We start from the raw sequence: 18,509 nt of genomic DNA, 5'->3' as shown, positions 1-18,509 counted from the left end.
CTTATCTGGGGAACACATGGCACCAGGATGCACTATTTAGTAAAATAAATAGTCATATGAGAGACTGTCAGAACTGTATCACTATTGTATAGTTGTTTTAATGATAATATTATGGTAGATAATTGTGGAGTTTATCAAATATTTAAGTTCTCTCTACAGAAACGTGTGCTGATAATATTTTAAAAATAACAACTGGTAGATCAGTGTACCTTGTTCATGGAAAGATTTATGAAAATGCATCAAAATTCCTCTCAGATTTTATGATTTTTTTAAAAATGCAACTTTTTTTAAACTTTATTTTCAGATGTGATGCTGAAGAATGAGGAGAGTAAAGAGGAAGAGAAACCTGTCAAAACTGGAGAAGAAACTCGCTCACAGACTGAAAGTGTTTCTTTACTGAAAAGACAAGACAAGAAATGTTTCACCTGCCTTCAGTGTGGAAAGAGTTTCACACGCAAACAGAGTCTCAAGGTCCACATGAGGATCCACACTGGAGAGAAACCGGTTACATGTGATAAGTGTGGGAAGAGTTTCACACACACAAAGAGTTTCAAGGTTCATATGAGAATCCACACTGGAGAGAGACCGTTCACATGTGATCAGTGTGGGAAGAGTTTCACATGCAATCAGAATCTCAAGGTTCACTTGAGGATCCATACTGGAGAGAAACCATTCACATGTGATCAGTGTGGGAAGTGTTTTGCACATCAAGGACATCTTAAGACACACATGGTCATCCACACTGGAGAAAAACTGCATGGATGTGATCAATGTGGTAAAACATTTTTGTTGGCTTCAGGGCTGAAGAGCCACCTGACAGTTCATTCACAGGAGAAACCACATTCATGTTCTTTGTGTGGAAAGAGATTTTCATGTCTGCAGAATTTAAATGTTCATCAGAAAATACATACTGGTGAAAAAATACATGTGTGCTTTGAGTGTGGGAAGAGTTTTATTACAACTGCAGGTTTGAATCGACACCAGAGAATACACACTGGAGAGAAACCTTACAAGTGTTCACACTGCAACAAGAGATTCAGTCAGTCAGGACAATTGAAAACACACCAGAGGATCCACACTGGAGAGAAACCTTACAAGTGTTCACACTGCGACAAGAGATTCAGTGATTCAGGAACCCTGAGAAAACACAAGAGGATCCACACCGGAGAGAAACCGTATCACTGCACTGCATGTGGGAAGAGTTTCAAACAGTCATCTTCTCTACACAGTCATACAATGAACAATCACAGTAAGTAGTTCATCTTCAGATCCAGTACTTTCAGGTGTGAAGCCGCATCCTCACCAAATGTGACCAAAAATACCGTCGAGCAATAAAACCTATTTAATATGACGGTATGTTTACAAGACAACAATGTATAAAAAATGAAAAGAGGACATGAAAATGTCACAAATCCAAAAAGGCGGTAGTTTGCGATGTCACTTTGTAAAGAAATATTGAACATGTAATGCACACATGCATGATGTCAGTTTTCTCAAATTCGCATTTTTGTAGTTTATATGGTGATTATCTTTGTAATGTTTGTAACAGTAGTTTTAGTAGGGATGTAATGATACATCATTATATTGAGGTATTGCAACATAAAAATGCGACTACATAATTGATGTAAAAGTTGGTTTTAACCAAGGTTCAGCTTACTGTATTTATAAGGTATAATTCACTAAAAATGTAAATTCTGCCATAATGTACTCACCCTTTTACACTTAAATCGATATTAGAAAAATCATCTCTGTTTTCGGCAGTTCTTAAAATTAGGTAAATACAACTTCAGTTGAACAACTACACATGACGTTTTACACTGTCATTTTTAACAAAAACTAGGCCAACATGGAGAAGCTACACTATATTGCCAAAAGTTTTGGGACCCCTGCCTTTACGTGCACATGAATTTTAATGACATCCCATTCTTAATCTGTAGTGTTTAATATGGAGCTGGCCCACCCAGTTATAACAGTTTCAACTCTTCTGGGAAGACTTTCCACAAGGTTTAGGAGTGCGTTTATGTGAATTTTTGACGATTCTTCTAGAAGCGCATTTGTGAGGTCAGGCAGTAATGTTGGCGAGAAGGCCTGGCTCACAGTCTCCGCTCTAAATCATCCCAAAGGTGTTCTGTCGGGTTGAGGTCAGGACTCTGTGCAGGCCAGTCAGTAAAAGTTTAAAAAAATCACAAGTGAGTTATAACTGGTGTGTTTTATGTCATAGATCAAAACGTGAAAGTGTTTAGAGGCTTTGTTAACCACAGACCTTATTTCAGGCGATTTAGCAAAAACCCATTCAAAAAACCCATAGACTTTACGGTGTTGGAACCGGAAGTCCTAAAATGCTAACTCGCTTCCGGGTTTTGCCTACAAAAATGCGTCATCCCTGAGGCACTCTATAAGGGTTCAAGCCCAACCCCTGAAAAATAACCCCACACCATAATCCCCCTCCACCAAACTTTACACTTGGCACAATGCAGTCAGGAAAGTACTGTTCTCCTGGTAAAAGCCAAACCCAGACTCGCTCCAGAGAACACGTCTCCACTGCTCTAGTCTCCAGTGCCGGTGTGCTTTACACCACTGCATCAGACGCTTTGCATTGCACTTGGTGATGTAAGGCTTGGAAGCAACTGCTCGGTCATGGAAACCCATTCCATGAAGCTCTCTACGCACTGTTCTTTAGCTAATCTGAAGGCCACACAAAGTTTGGAGGTCTGTAGCTATTGACTGCAGAAAGTTGGCAACTTCTGCGCACTCTGCACCTCAGCATGCGCTGACCTTGCTCTGTGGTTGGCCTACTACTTTGTTAGTGGTATCATGAAGTGGAAGCAATTGGGAACAACAGCAACTCAGCACACAGTTACATTTACATTTACATTTATTCATTTGGCAGATGCTTTTATCCAAAGCGACTTACAAGTGAGGAAATTATCCTCAGATTATCCTAAGATACAATAGAGAGGGATTAGAGGAAGTGAAAGGATAGGAATAAGAAGGTTTTTTTTTTTTTTTTAAGATGAGGTTAAGTGCTCACGAAAGAGATGGGTTTTCAGCTGTCTTTTGAATATTGCCAGGGATTCCGCATTCCGGATGAAGGCAGGAAGATCATTCCACCAGCAAGGGACAGTGAATGAGAATGTTCTGGAAAGTGATTTCGTGCCTCTCTGTGATGGTACCACAAGCCTTCGCTCCTTTAATGAGCGCAGGTTTCTGGTAGGAGTGTAGACTCGTAAGAGTGAGTGGAAGTAGGAGGGTGCTGAGCCTGTGGTAGATCTGTAAGCAAGCATCAACACCTTGAATTTGATGCGAGCAGCAAGTGGTAGCCAGTGAAGAGAGATGAAGAGAGGCGTGACGTGGGCTCTTTTGGGCTCGTTGAAGACGAGACGTGCTGCTGCGTTCTGAATCATTTGTAGAGGCTTGATTGTGCATGATGGCAGTCCAGCCGGAAGTGCATTGCAGTAATCAAGCCTAGAAATGACCAGAGCCTGGACCAGAAGTTGTGTTGCATGTTCTGTTAGAAAGGGCCTGATTTTCCTGATGTTGTATAGTGCAAATCTGCATGACCGAGCTGTCATTGGAATGTGGTCTTTGAAGGTCAGTTGATCATCAAGGATTACTCCAAGATTTCTGGCCGAATTTGATGGGGTAATTGAGGATGTGCCTAGCTGGATGCTGAAATCGTGATTTAGAGTCGGATTGGCAGGGAAGACGAGAAGCTCAGTCTTAGCCAGGTTGAGCTGTAAATGATGTTCTTTCATCCATGCCGAGATGTCCGCCAGACAGCTTGAGATTCGTGCAGCTACTGTGGGATCATCTGGTTGGAATGAAAGGAAGAGTTGTGTGTCATCCGCATAGCAATAGTAGGAGAAATCATGTGCCTGAATGATGGGACCAAGTGATGTAGTGTAAATGGAGAAGATTCCACAGTTGACTGTGGAATATTTAGTAGTGTGGAAATTTCAAAAATGAACTTATTGCACAGGTGGCAACCTATCACCGTACCACGCTTGAATTTACTTAGCTCCTGAGAGCAACCCATTCTTTCACAAATGTTTATGGAAGCAGTCTGCATGCCTAGGTGCTTGATTTTATACACCTGTGGCCATGAAAGTGATTGAAACACCTGAATTCAAGGATTTGGAGGGGTCTCCCAATACATTTGGCAATATAGTGTTATGTGTGACAAACTAAATAGCTACAGTGTTCAGCATAAATGAGTACACCCCCTTTGAAAAGTAGCATTTTAAACAATATCTCAATGAACACAAAAACAATTTCCAAAATGTTGACAAGACTAAGTTTAATATAACTTATGTCTAACTTATAATATGGAAGTAAGGTTCTTAATATAACTTGGATTACACATTTTTCAGTTTTACTCAAATTAGGGTGATGCAAAAATCTACTACAAAAGTACTTTGTATGGCCTTCATTATTTTTAATGACCGCACCAAGTCTTCTAGGCATGGAATGAATAAGTTGGCGACATTTTGCAACATCTTTTTCCATTCTTCAAAAATGACCTGTTTTAGAGACTGGAATCTGGATGGAGAGTGATGCTCAACTTGTCTCTTCAGAATTCCCCATAGGTGCTCGATTGGGTTCAGATCTGGAACTACTGAATCACTTTCACCCTCGAGGGCTTGGAACCAGAGGGGCGTAAGTGGCATTTTTGGCGAAAATGAGTTCTATATATCAAATTAAAGGTCTTGATGAGCTCTATCTAGTTGTGCCAAAAAGACACATCAGAAATCAACCTATATTGAATAAAGCAACAAAACAACAAAGACCTAACACAAAAGTTTCAGCATTGTTTGGAGCCAGAGGGGCGTATGTCCACTTACGCCCTTCTGGCTCTAAAAAATACATGTATGGCCTACACATTGTTTGGAGCCAGAAGGGCGCAAGTCCACTTACGCCCTTCTAGCTCTGAACAATACAAGAGCCTACAGTATTTTTCAGAGCCATAAGGGCGTAAGCCCCTAAACAGCACTAGCTAAAATGGCTGACACGCAGCACATGATGCATGCTGCACACATGGAACTGTCTGAGGCAGAACAAATTTTGATGAATATAATGAAGCAAACGGATGAATCTTGTGAAGAAGTGACAGATGAAGAGATGTTTTTGTATGCTGCTCCTCACTTGAGTGTTGGATGTAAGACACATGCATTGATAGTCTAGCCTTATTAGCCTAGCCTAGCATGCTAATACCTTTGTTTTGGTCTAATCTGGCTAACTGTGATTTAAAGTAGCATAATATTCTTGCATATACTATTTGGTAACACTTTGTACTTGATTTACAAGCATATCTATAATGTGTTTAATAAATGTATTTTCATACTTTATTAATGATCAATTTATCATTTCTAAATTAAGTATAGCATTATTTACACCAATAATTTAGGAGTTGTCAGATAAGATCACTTAGAAATTGTAAGTAAATGACTAAACTATTTAAATGTACATTCATACATCTTATTATTCAGACATATAGTAATAGTTGCTTGGTGTGTTAATAATGATTTATTATGTATTTCTAGTGTAATTAAGGGTTAATTCAGGTAGTTATAAAGCATTTAGTAGTGGTCAGTGAACTATTTTGTGAGCTCATCTAAAGTGAGGACTAGTTATGCCTTGTAGTAGTTATGCCTTGTCATTAATCACTATTAATGATTAATAGTGTGCAGTTATTATAAAGTGTTACCGAATATTCTTTTAAACATTCACAGTCAACTTAACTCTAACCCTGAACTACTAGATTCAGGGAATTCATGTAGGATATTAATACATACTGTATGTAAATCATAAAGGGACAGAGCCGAATGAGATGAGGGAGAGAGATCAGCTTAAGGGAAACATGAAGACAGCACATGATGGAGAAAGTGAGTTCTGACTTGCACTTTTTGAACATTAAGCATAACCTAATTTAACCCTTAATCATTCAGTTCATGTCGGATAATGGTATGTTATGTTATCAAGAATCTGTTGCAGGCCCAGGCTCAGTAGGCCTATATATATATATATATAAACAGTACTACCAATATAGGATAATGGTAAATATTAATGATTAATCGTTTAGGGACACAACCACATGAGATGAGGGAGAGAGATGAGGAGATTGGAGAGAGAGACACACACATGGAAACAGCACAAGATGGAGGGAGAGAGACAGACAGGGCGAGAGATCATGCAATTGATGAGGGACACACAGAGACAGAAGAAGCTCTAGGGAGTGAGACAGTTATTGTGCTTGAAGTTGTTCAGGAGGGAGAGGCAGACAATGGACAGGAGGAGGATGCCAACACACAAAGAGGGAGAAAAAGACAGAGAAGTGTTGACAACTGGAAAAAGAACAAACGCAAGAGGTTAAGAAATTCTGGCCAAAGCTACATGAATTCACATGGCATTCAGGTCCCAAGAACGAGGATGAGGGAGAAGAACTGTGCCTCCTGTCGCTACAAATGCAATGAAAACTTCCCTGAGGAAGTGAGGGAAAAAGTATTTGAATATTATTGGGAGATGGGAGATGCAGCGAGGCAGAAAGACTTCATTGTCAATCATGTTGTCAAAAGAGAGAAAATAAACAGGAAAACAATCTCAAGAAGAAATCATACATTTGAGTATTATTTAACCTCAGAGAGAAGACAGATTAGGGTATGCAAGGACTTTTTTTTGAAGACCCTTGATGTGTCAGAGAAATTTGCACGGTCTGCAGGCGGCCATACCTCTAGTGAATTGGGAATTACCCCTTCAAGCAAGAAAGGGCGGCATGCACCTCAAAACAAAGTCCCTGAGAGTAGCAAAGATAAAATACGAGAGCACATCGATTCTTTCCCAAAACTTGAATCCCACTACTCCAGGAAAGATACAAACAAGCTCTACTTGGAAGGATCTCTGAATCTGCCAAAAATGTATGCACTGTATAAAGAGAAATGCGAACAGGAGTGGAAGATTATACCAGAAAAACAAAGTCTTTATAGAACAGTGTTTGACAGTGAGTTCAATCTTGCCTTTCACACTCCGAAGAAAGATGCATGTAAATACTGTGAGTGGTACCAACGTTTAGAAGACAGTGAGAAGACAACTCACAAGAATGAGTATGATGCTCACCAGTTAAGAAAGACCCCGGCCAGAGAACAAAAAGAAAATGATAAAAAGAAAGCAAAAGAGAATGAGTCATACAAGGCTGTCACTTTTGACCTAGAACAAGTGTTGACCACTCCCTGGAGCAACGTAAATTGCCTGTTCTACTCACGCTAGCTAAGTACGTACAACCTCACTGTGTACGAATTAGACAGTAAAGATGTCAAGTGTTACATGTTGCATGAGGGGGAAGGCGGCCATGGATCTTCAGAGATTAGCACATGTGTTTACAAGTACCTTAAAGAACTTAGTCCACATGTAAAACATGCAGTTCTTTATTCAGATACTTGTGGTGGACAGAACAGGAATGCTGCCTTTAGCACGATGTGCCTGCGTGCTGTCAGCTCACTGCCCCTCTCCACTATTGACCATAAATACATGGAGTCTGGTCACAGCCAGATGGAGTGTGATAGTGTGCATGCTGCAGTGGAAACTGCAAGAAGAAAAGTTTCTATTTACTCCCATTTCTATTTACTCCCATACTTCTATTTACTGATGGCTACTACACACTTGTGAGAATGGCAAGAAGGAACGACCCATACAGTGTACATGAACTTGAACACAAGGACTTTCTGGACTTCAAGTCCCTCTCCAACCACATACTCAAAAACAGAACAAAAGATGAGGAGGGACAATCAGTTCATTGGCAGAAGATTAAATGGTTCCGCTACACGAAAGATGAACCAAAAACAATCTTCTTCAAGTATGATTTCACCGCCCCAACCTTCCGAAAACTGACGGTGGCACAACAGGCAACAAGAGGCACCAGAGGCACCAGAACCACACACCCCAGCTCATTGTATGAAAATCCTCCAGTGATCAGTGCCTTAAAGAAAAAAGACCTACTCACCCTGTGCACCAATGGGAGTATTCCTCACTGTTATGCAGAGTTCTATAACACTCTGACAGTGGGCAGTGAGTGAACTTTTTAGTTCAACTAAAGTGAACTAAAAAGTGAAATGTGTAATAAACAAGAGAAATTAAACTGTTTGAAATTAAATGTTAAACTGTTTGACATGAATGTGAACTCATAAATGAGAATTGAAATTAAACGGTTAGAAATGAAATGTTAAACAGTTTGAAATGATGAAATTTATGATGAAATGTATACAGTATTTTAAATAAAATGAAAAGTTATGAAGTTAGTATTTTTAACCAATGTTTTTACCAATAATTTCTGCATTGATCAGCAGTTGTTTGATGTTCTTGCCATATTTTCAAGATTTTGCAAGGTTTTATAATATGTTCATTGTGTTAATATGCCATAATATGTTCACTTAAGAACTTACTCGTATAAGTATGTATGTTGTTGCAATGTTGTCGTTGAAGGTTAATAAATACAGTTGATTGAAGTGTGGTCAAAATTTTGTTTTGGCTCTCCTGTAAAGTTTGTCAAATGCCACTTACGCCCCTCTGGTTCCAAGCCCTCGCCCTGTTCTTCTTCAGAAATCCAACAGTGGCCTTAGATGTGTGTTTAGGATCATTGTCATGTTGGAAAAGTGCACAACAACCAAGGGGATGAAGTGAATGGTAGCATCTTCTCTTTCAGTATAGAGCAGTACATCTGTGAATTTATGATGCCATCAATGAAATGCAGCTCCCTGACACCAGCAGCACTCATGCAGCCCCACATAAGGACACTGCCACCACCATGTTTCACTGTAGGCACCATGCATTTTTCTTTGTGTTCCTCACCTTTGCGACACCATACAGTTTTTTTAAAGCCATCGGTTACAAAAACATTTATCTTGGTCTCATCACTCCAGAGTATAGAGTCCCAGTAGTCTTCATCTTTGTCAGCATGGGCCATGGCAAACTTTAGGCAGGTTTTTTTGTGCCTGGGCTTTAGGAGAGGCTTCTTTCGTGGATGGCACCCATGCACACCATTCCTCCGAAGTGTATGCCGTATTGTGTCACGGGAAATAGTCACCTCAGTTTTGCTTTCTACTATTTTAGATAACTGCTGTGAACTTGCATGCCGATTTTCTTCAGCCCTACTCATCAGAAGACGCTCCTGCTGAGGTGTTAACTTCTGTGGATGACCTGGTGTTCTTTTATTCTTTGTACCATTTTTGCTACAGTATTCTGATTGATAAGTAAAGCTTTGCTGATCTTGTAGCTTTCACCTTTCTGGTGTAAAGAAATTATTTTCTTTTTCAGGTCTTGTGACATTTCTCTTCCATGTGGTGCCATTGCTGACAGCATGAAATGGGAAGGGGTTTTTACACCCTTTTATAGTCAACTGTCTGCTGGGCACTGGTGTAACATTTGTAGACTAAAATTTAGTTTTGCTCCATAGACTTTCAATGGGGTGTACTCATTTTTGCATCACCCTAATTTGAGTAAAATTAAAAATGTTCTCTAAGTTTATATTATTAACCTTACTTTCATGTTATAAGTTAAACAGATGTTATATAAAACTTGTCTTGCCTCACAGTCATTGAGTCGACCATGAACTCTTCTGCACACCAAAGTATTCTAGAGGCAAATGGGAATCCATCTGTTTGACAGCTAAAGCTTGCCCAAAATTGGGTTCCCTTTCAAAAGGGATCACACTGCATCCCCTAGGTGTCGTTACGGGGAATGGTTCTGGCAGGCCAGGTGCACCTGTGAATAACGTCATCCTGCTGATAGTATACTTGTATATACTATACTTGTATATACTTTCTTGGAACCTCCTTGGCTGCTTAAAGTGTTGCTAGGCCTTCTCTCAATCAGAGAGGCATTATATAGGCCTCCACTCTGCACTCCTCCAAGCTTGCATAAGTATGAACATAGTTGGGCTTCCTCTCTTTAGAGTTATCCTTTTGAGGCCTCCATTCTTGAGAAGCTCTGACCTATGATTGTCACTTGTGTGCCTTGGGGAAGAAGACTGATTTTTTGACTTGGCTCAGCCAATAAGGCACTTACCCATGCTGTCATGCTGAAGAGATATTCTGCTCCACATAGTTACTCCTAGGGGATGCAGCATGAGTTCCCTTTCGAAAGGGAACATCTCAGGTTATGCATGTAACCATGGTTCCCTGAGAATAGGGAATGAGACTCTTCATCCCTTTGCCATGCTTCAAGCATTCCTACTCCAGTCTCCTTCAGACAAGAAGTGGATGACGTTATTCACAGGGGCACTTTTATACTCAGGGTCGCACCAGTGATGACTTCATGGGCTGCCGCCTGCCAATGTCAAGTTCATTTTCGTGTTTAGACTCACATTTCAGACACCTGGCATGCCAGAGGCATTCCCCCATAGCAAACCCTAGGGGATGCAGAGTCTCATTCCCTCTTCTCAGGGAACCATGTTTACAAATGTAACCTAAGACATTATGTAAATAAACAATGATCCCAATCATATCAGCAAATCTACAACAAAATTGGCTGAAAAAGAAACAAATCAAGGTGTTGCCCTGTCCAATGCCAAAAGTGCCAACAGTGGGCACGTGAGCACCTAACCCTAACATAGATTAAGCAAAGCCTGTTTTATATATATATATATATATATATATATATATATATATATATATATATATATAGTTATCAAAAAAATTATATTTCATAATAGTTATTTTCTCTTATAACTTTGGTTACAGGGTTGATAAAAGCAGTCAATACAATGGATTGAGATTATTTTCACATTATCTAGAGTTCAAATGATGTCACTTCTTGTGTGTCGCCATTTTAAGACTTTGGGGGGTCCTGGGTTCAAATCCCGGACGAGCCCCCACATGTTAAATACTACCTGGCTTATGGCAGCGTAACAAAACGGGGAGGCCACGCTTGACTCAAGTTAGCTCAAAAACACATTTATTTAAAGAAAGAATACATGATAAACTAACAAAAAAATAACACTAACTGGTGCCAGAGAGAGGTCAAGCTCAAGTGAAAAAAGGAACCCAAGCACAGATCCAAAGCCCTCTGGAAAGACAGATCCTTTAATCAGTCCACTCATCATAGGCAACCCGTTACACCCGACTCCACCCTGCAAAACACAAAGACGAACACAGACACAACACCAGAACCTAGGACGCCACCTAAAGGCGAACAGCTTCCGATTAGGGAACAGGTGTTACCCTAAACCGTAACAAACACTATTTTTAAACATGAGGAAACAGAAAGAAAGGAAATTTTTGTAACTTTGTTGAGTGAAAAATGTTGGGCAGCTACTTAAAGCCATGTTTCCACCGCAGTAACTTTCCCCAGGAACTAGGGACTTTGGGGTGGTACTCAGTGTGTTTGGACTGCATGAACCAGGGTCTAAATAAAGTTCTGTGTAAAAATTTCCCCATCAGAAAGTCCCTGTTTGCTAGGTAGTACTTTTTCAAAGTTCAGGAACATTCAGGAGTGGGATTTGGATGCTGAACATGCTGTTTGGTTGAGTTCATGCAGCATGGTTGAGTTGTTTGCTATTCAAATAAAATTATTGAAAAAAGAATTATGACCAATGGACCGACAAGGTTCAGGCTTTATTTAGCTTATTTGCGGAGGAGATGAAATCCAGTGGGAACTGGAAAGTGGCACGCAGTCCTACATCACCGGCCTGAATCTTCACGGTACTTTAGACCGTGATGGAAATGCAGACAGCAAGAGGTCTGAGTGGAAAAAAAAGTTCCTGGGTCAAATTGTTCCAGGTAAATTTGGTGGAAGCAAAGCTTCAGTTTAAGTTTTTAATAAAATAAATTATATATTCATATGCAAGAATGTCAGAACTGTTTCACTATTGAATAGTTTTTTAATGTTGGGTAATTTGTGGAGTTGACCAAATATTTAATAGTTCTCTCTACAGAAACATGGGTTGTGTGCCGATAATGTTTTAAAACTACTTACCTTGTTCATGGAAAGAGATTTATAAAAATGCATCAAAATGATCATAACTTGTCTACTTTCACTGTCTACTTTAACTTTTTTTAAACTTATATTTCAGATGTGCTGTTGGAGAATGAGGAGAGTAAAGAGGAGGAGGAACATCATGTCAAAACTGGAGAAAAAATTAGCTCACAGACTGAAAGTGTTTCTTTACTGAAAAGAAGAGGCAAGAAACATTTCACCTGCCATCAGTGTGAAAAGAGATTCACACGCAAACAGAGTCTCAAGCTTCACTTGAGGATTCACACTGGAGAGAACCTGGTCAAGTGTGATAAATGTGGGAAGAGTTTCACACAAAAAAAGAGTTTCAAGGTTCACATGAGGATCCACACTGGAGAGAAACCGTTCACATGTGATCAGTGTGGGAAGAGTTTCACATGCACACAAAACCTCAAGGTTCACATGAGGATCCACACTGGAGAGAAGCCGTTCACATGTGATCAGTGTGGAAAGAGTTTTGCACATCAAGGACACCTTAAGACACACATGGTCATCCACACTGGAGAGAAACTGCATGGATGAGATCAATGTGGCAAAACATTCTTGATGGCTTCAGGCCAGAATATACACCTGAGAACTCATTCACAGAAGAAACCACATTCATGTTCTTTGTGTGGAAAAAGCTTTTATTATCTGCAGAATTTAAATGATCATCGGAAAATACATACTGGTGAAAAAGTGCATGTGTGGGAAGAGTGTGGGAAGAGTTTTATTACAACTAAAGACTTGAAACGACACCAGAGAATTTACACTGGAGAGAAGCCTTACAAGTGTTCAAACTGCAACAAGAGATTCAGTCAGTCAGGACAATTGAAATCACACCAGAGGATCCACACTGGAGAGAAACCTTACAAGAGTTCACACTGCAACAGGAGATTTACTGAGTCAGGAGCCCTAAAAAAACACAAGAGGATCCACACTGGAGAGAAACCGTATCACTGCACTGCATGTGGGAAGAGTTACACTCGATCATCTGCTCTACACAGTCATACAATCAACAATCACAGTAGGCCTAAGTAGTTTATCTTCAGATCCAGTACTTTCAGATGTGAAGCCGCATCCTCACTAAATGTGACAATAATACCGTTGAGCAATAAAATCTGTTCAATATGAGGATACATTTACAAGACAACGATGTACTAAAATGGAAACGATGACGGATGAAAATGTTGTCAAAATTATTCCTATTCACTCGGATCCATGAAAACGTCAAAAAAACACTGTATTCTGCTGCTAAGGCAGTAGTTGGCAATATCACTTTGTAATGAAATACTGAACACTAAATACATAGAAGCATGACGTCATAGTTTCCTCATATTCGCATTTTGTAGTTTACATGGAGATAACTATCTTTGTAACGTTTGTAATGGTAGTTTTAGTAGGGTTGTAATTATACATCATTATATTGAGATGTCGCGATATAATAATGAGAAAATATGTATCGTTGATGTAAAACTTAGTTTAATCCAAGGCTCACCTTACTGTATTTATAAGGTATAATTCACCCAAAAATTTAAATTTGCCATCATGTACTCACTCTCATCTTTATCTTCTGTAATGACTGGATCGATCAAACACACAATTTTAATGTTAATTTTCAAAATGTTCTTGACAATATCAATTTTTTGATGATTCTACCTACTGTTTCTCACCTCAGTCAGCCACCAGGGCCGGCACAGTTAGGCGGACAGGCCTCATTGACGTGCACAAGCCATGTGCAACTTCCTCGACAACAGGGTCAAATTAACAGCGCAATTTCATCTTCATTTCTTCATTCAACGCAGAAGATATTGATTACAACTTCAGCACCATTGGACCGAATCATCAAGAATTTTCTTGAAATTGCAGATCCGGATGCTCCTCAAAATATTTTTATTTGAAATACTTTTATTTAAAAAGAATATACATTTGAACACTAAACGGTGATTTAGTATTAAGTTGTGAACCCCTTTTGTTAACAAAGGTGCTTTAAAGTGAGAAAGTGATGGTTCCTCCAGCTTGTTAAATGACTCTTTTCATAGATCCATTCCCCTGTTATGCTACAGTTTAATTAATTTCCACTCTCTAATTTCCTATGTTTGCGTGATTTGGATGTCTGTGAGTGTTTAGTTAAACTTCTGTTCACATTCTCGCGAGTTGATTCTGATCTGCTTATCAGCCAATGTCATTACTACATTAAACTACTATACAATGTTAAAAATAATGCAATGGGGGGATATTTGTGGGTCCTGATAATAAAATAAAAATACAGTAATGATAAAAAAAAACTTTCCTTTATTTTGGCTTAAGATAACGTGATCGTATTTTGAGTTCAGTATCACGATTTTTATAGAATCAATCATTATCGTGACAATAATGAGTGTATTGTTACACCCCTAAGTTTTAGTGGAAATGTTGAATTTCTGTTGTTGTTTTTTTGTTTTGTTTTTGTTTTTGTTTTGTTTTTCAGACCAAAGAAACATCCAAGTTTGTCACAGTGAATTCAGTTAATTTTCAAGAACAAAAGTTTCAACAGTGAAATTAACAAGATGGACTAAATATTTTATTCTTGTAGGCTACATGAAGAAAAATTATGATATAAATATCATAGTTTCATTTTGTGTTACATTTTCTTATAATGCATATGTTTATAATGCTGAGTATGGAACGTCTTGAACGCTTTCATTTGTTTAACTGTAGGAAATTTCCTATGTTTTTATTTATAATTTGGTTGTATTTATTGTTAATTTTTGAAAATAAATGAATTGACTTTGATTTGAGTCTGCATTCAACACTCACAGCTGTTCAAATTGCCTTTAGCAAATGAGGACACAAATGAGATTAAACTATGTCCGCCCATGGAGAAATAAAAAAAAAAAAAAAAACAACTGATTACCAAACAGAACTATTGAGATCTATATTATTTGTTTTACCCTAATATGTATTTGGCGCGTTTCTGATAATATGCCGATGATCTCGTCTCGCGGTAATGACGTCATCATTCGCGCGTTCCTTCTGAGGTGAGCAGTTCACGCTAATGTAGGACCGTTTGTTAAAGCAACGTTTACGGGCTCATTTCTAAAATGTTTTCATCGGTTTCAGCGCTATTTGTGTGTCTGCGATAAGTAAAACGATTATTTTTAAAGAAGAAGATTATTTGCTTGTTTCTATTCATATACAAAACGGTAAGATTTTCAAACTACAATGTTGTTATGAATGCAGTTGCTAGGAAATCTAACTATATTTAGGTTCATATGGACAAATTGAAGTGGTTAATAAAGATGGGTGTAATTATTGTCTTTATTTTACTGCTATTTTTCTGTGTTTGAGAAACTATTTGGAGCATAGGCTTTCAGCATATATTCCGACTCAAACAATCTGTTTCTATCAGCAAATACTTAGAATAAAGTGAGATGATCTGCTGCTGATCCCGAATGTGTTGTTTAATGAGTATTGATAGTCTATGGATCATCATTATTATCAGAGCAGCTGAAAAGCCTCTTTATTTTTAATGTCAATAGATCCTGTTTTCACCTCATTCATTATGCTGATGTCATCAGATCTTTAAATTGCCACATTAAGATCATTTTATTCATGTCAACAGACTTGAGGAGATCAAACTGAACGATCAGCTATTGTGACATCGACAAGAGATAGGTAAGTTTCATAAAAGCAGTTAATTAATCTGATGAACCATGTATCAAATAAAATACAAAACTAAAACACATTGAACAAACAAGTTGACTTAAATTCAATCAGTGCGATATTTGCTTCTTTTAAATTTATGTTTCTAAGGTTTTTTTTTTAAATTCTTACATTATTTGTATTTGATATCTGTTAATTGTTGTGCCACTACTCCTTATTTTTATATTTTAATATAGTATAATAATAATAAATGTACGTGTAAAGCATGTGGATGAAATTCTTAGAAATAAAAATGTAAGTATAAAACACTTTACCATAAAGTTACTTTATTAGATTAGATAGATAGATAAACATAAATACTTAATTTGTAAAATGGTATAAAAACAAACTCAGCGATTTTTTTTTTTTAATTATTATTATTATTTTTTTTTCCTTGATTCTGTCAGATCTGTTCCTCCTCCTTCAGTGAAGCTCCTCCCACTGCAATTCACCAATAAATGCTGGAATATTACCATTTACAAGTGAAGTCGAGCATCAAACCATCAGGAAGAGCTTAAAATCTGCAGAGATGAGAAGATGAGAGATTCAGAACACTGCAAAATGAAACCCACTGAAGAACAAAGAGGTTGGTGTTTATTCCTGATTCTTCATTCATGAGGCTGAAGAACAAAATACTCCCCTTTGAATTCTGTGGTTTAATGCATCAGGACATAAAATAATATCAGTTGGTCCTTGGCAGGTCTTAAAATTATGTAAATACAACCTCAGATGAACAACACATGACATATTACACCGTATCATTACGTATTTAACAAAAACTAGGCCAACATGCCTATTAATTAGAATTAATGTGTGACAAACTAAGTACACCCTTACTGCTTCCATAGGAATTACAATTTTTCTCAATCGATTTGACACATTTCTCCAAAGTAATGTTCTGCTCTCAAAACAGTTAACACTGTGATCTAAACACTCTTACCTTAGCCAAACAGTTCAACTTTCCTGCAAAATAAAGCACTGCATTTTTTTTCTAGTAATGCATTTGTTAAAAGTTAATACTAACATCAAAATTACTAGCATATTCTCTAATAATTTTAGGACACTTTCAGCTGTAAATGTACAAATACATTAACGAAAATGCATGTTTATTGTAATGTTGAGCAAATAAAGCTTCAAAAATGGTATTTAAAAAAAAAAATACTTTTTTCTAGAGGGTATGGAGACGTAACATGAGAAAAGGTTAACTATTAAAATGCTGTTAAAAGAATGGACTCATTTATCAAGGAGATATGATGTGTGCGATGAAGAAACAGGCAGAGAAGAAAACTGAATTTATAGTTGCTTTTAGTAGGGGAAAATAATTCAAGGTAACAAAACACCAATGATACAATAAGCAGTGAACCAAACATACATCCAAAACAAACAAATACCTATTTACAAATTATGTACAAAAGTAAAATAAACGATAACAAAGCGAGGGACGAGAGCGGTGCTAAAACAAAGAAATCAATAAAACAAAACAAGTTAACTAAACCCCAACAAATTCTAAACTAATCAAAAGAAAGCAAGGAAAATAACATCTTCAGTGTAGAACACCGCTATCTACACTAACTAACAAACATAAATACATAAATTGGCACCCGCTCATAAACTAGTGTGTTTAAACAACTTTACTCTACGTGTTGCGAGGTGTAAGTCACGTGACATACTAACCTGGTCCCATCACTATGTATCGGAGAAGGACTTGAACAAACTCTGACAAATCAAGAGTCGAGTCACGCCATAACCACAGTATCAGTAGTAGGGCATGATGAACACAGTTTCAAGTGAAGAAAACACACAATAAACAAATCAAACTAAACAAGAGCAAAAATACGACAGCAAACGCAGGAGAGCAAACAAAACAAAGCAAACGATTCTCTCGCGCTCGTGTCGCATCCGGGTCTTTATACGCGCCCACTAGCGTCTCATTGGTTCTCGGGATGTCGCGAGACTCCGATGACTGGCCGCGACGTCATCCAATTACGGGACCTGTAACAAGTGACAGTGAAGGAGAGAGAGAGAGAGAGAGAGAGAGAGAGAGAGAGAACGCTACGGGACGTAACAAAAACTGATGTAATGCATATTTTTGCTTTTTTTGTCAGGTGGTACAACCAAATATTTATATCTACCCATACTTGAAATTAGCTATTTTATCAGTATTGGAGAAATATCTACAACCCTTTTCACTCTGCCACAACGATCTATTGGGTTCCTCTGGATGTTGCATTACAGTATCAGGCTTAACGTTATTACCTTCTCAGCTGCAGTCGTGCCACCCTGACATTTAAGAATATTCAAATTGGGGGCAAAAAAATGTTCAGTTATCTCAACAGCTTTAAAACTACAAATATTTATAAAAAATTGTTGATATTTATATTCATGCATAACATTGTTATAGTATTTTATCTTGAACCATTTCTTCTTCTTCTTCTTCTTATTCTTATTATTTAAAAAAAAAAAAAATAAATGTTATGGGGGCTGAATCAGGATTCAGAATTAGGGTAATTCTGATTTCGTTTGAATTTCACCTCTCCTCACACCCCTTCCACCCTACTTTCCACTTCCACTATGTCCATGTCTTCTTACACTGTAAAATTGAATTATCACAAACATCTTGCGGATGCTCAAATGTGCTGCGCAACACAAGAATTAAACTTATTGGTTCTTGCTGAAGCTCAAACTTGCTGTTAAGTTAAACTTATATTTAAAGGATTAGTTCACTTTGAAATTACCCCATGGATTACTCACCCTCAAGCCATCCTAAGTGTTATATGACTTTCTTCTTTCAGACGAATACAATCGGAGTTATATTAATAATCACCTTGATGCTCCTAAACTTTATA

The 18,509-nt window shown here is 37.9% G+C and overlaps 2 pseudogenes; both read left to right on the top strand.

The window, feature by feature from the left end:
* LOC137028242 (zinc finger protein 721-like) overlaps nt 1–14,545 on the top strand; it is a 36,782-nt pseudogene extending 22,237 nt beyond the window's left edge.
* Nucleotides 14,546–14,999: 454 nt separating this feature from the next.
* LOC137028241 (uncharacterized) overlaps nt 15,000–18,509 on the top strand; it is a 40,595-nt pseudogene continuing 37,085 nt past the window's right edge.

This window comes from Chanodichthys erythropterus, chromosome 10 (genome assembly GCF_024489055.1).
Source record: "Chanodichthys erythropterus isolate Z2021 chromosome 10, ASM2448905v1, whole genome shotgun sequence".
Taxonomy (NCBI): Eukaryota; Metazoa; Chordata; class Actinopteri; order Cypriniformes; family Xenocyprididae; genus Chanodichthys; species Chanodichthys erythropterus.
The sequence above is the reverse complement of the archived record's forward strand: the minus strand, read 5'-3'. Positions and strand labels throughout refer to the sequence as shown.